Source organism: Leptonychotes weddellii, chromosome 7 (genome assembly GCF_054177405.1).
Source record: "Leptonychotes weddellii isolate Sample4059 chromosome 7, ASM5417740v2, whole genome shotgun sequence".
NCBI lineage: Eukaryota > Metazoa > Chordata > Mammalia > Carnivora > Phocidae > Leptonychotes > Leptonychotes weddellii.
The window spans coordinates 119,472,413-119,473,683 of NC_138375.1; positions in this window are offsets into that span (position 1 = coordinate 119,472,413).

The following is a 1,271-nucleotide window of genomic DNA, read 5'->3' on the forward strand; positions in this document are numbered from 1 at the left end:
GAGACCCCAAATGGTTTATCTTGGGCCTGGATATTTAGGAATATCCTACACATACATGAACGATATCAGTATGTCATTCTGTCAGACCAAGTACTCAAGTATCCCTCTTCAAAATTGGCAGAGCTTACCTTAATAGGAGGAAACAGAGGTCATCGATAGTATCTTTCTTTAATAATGAAAACAAGCCATCTATAGACTGACTTATATAAAGACCATATCGTAAATGAAAAATTAACATAAAATGCCCAAAATGCTGCAAGTCCCAAACTCAGCAAGAGAATTCAGTTCAGCTCTTAAAGAGATGGTAAATCATTGGATTTTCTTTTTATTTTTCTCTCTTGGCTTGAATTCTGAGGCAGTTATTCTTATTCTCTTAGGTCTGTAAACATGCTCAGAATTTTGTCTCTTAAAACAAAGTAGAAAGTATATTAACAGTCCCTTACTTAGCCTAAACTTTTTTCTCTGCACTTAGCAATTCATTTTCAATAGCAATGGGAGCCAAACGGTGGTTTATGTGACGTACCTTTTAAGAAAATCTGTAAAGTTTTACTACTTTATATTAAGTGCACTTATGTTTCTGAATCTTAAAGAGAGAAAAAATAAAACTGTAACGGAATTATTGAATAGATCCTATAGAGCTATCTAAAATATTTCTAGGAATCGGGGAAGATTCTTAGGCTGTGGGAAGAGAGGTAAAAACAAATACTTTGTGGCAACCTGGCCCAATCATTTCTGCAAAAAAGAGCAAATGAATCGTAATATTCACCTCCCTCACCAAACCTCTTCTCAGAACTGCTTCATCCTACATGAACTCTGTTTAACATTCTGAGGAAATGTCAGACTTTTTTCAAAATATTTTCCAAATTTACATTCCCACTGGTGTATAAGGGTTCCAATTTCTCCACATCCTCACTAACAATTGTTATTTTTCTCTGATTATAGCCATCCTTGTGGGTGTGAAGTGGGGTCTCATTGGAGTTTTGATTTGCATGTTCATGATGAGTAAGTATGTTGAGCATGTGTGTATCTTCTTTGAAGAATTGTCTACTTGGATCTTTTGCACTTTGTTTTTGTATATACAAAAAATTTATTTCAGCTTTTAAAATTTATTTTTCCAGTTTTAATAGGGTATAATTGATAAAACTGTATATATTTGAGGTACACAATGTGATGATTTGAAATATGTATATGTAGTGAAATGATTACTACAACCAAGTTAATTTTATAACTCCTTTTAACTAGGTTTTTACTGACTTACTTTTATGTTCTTA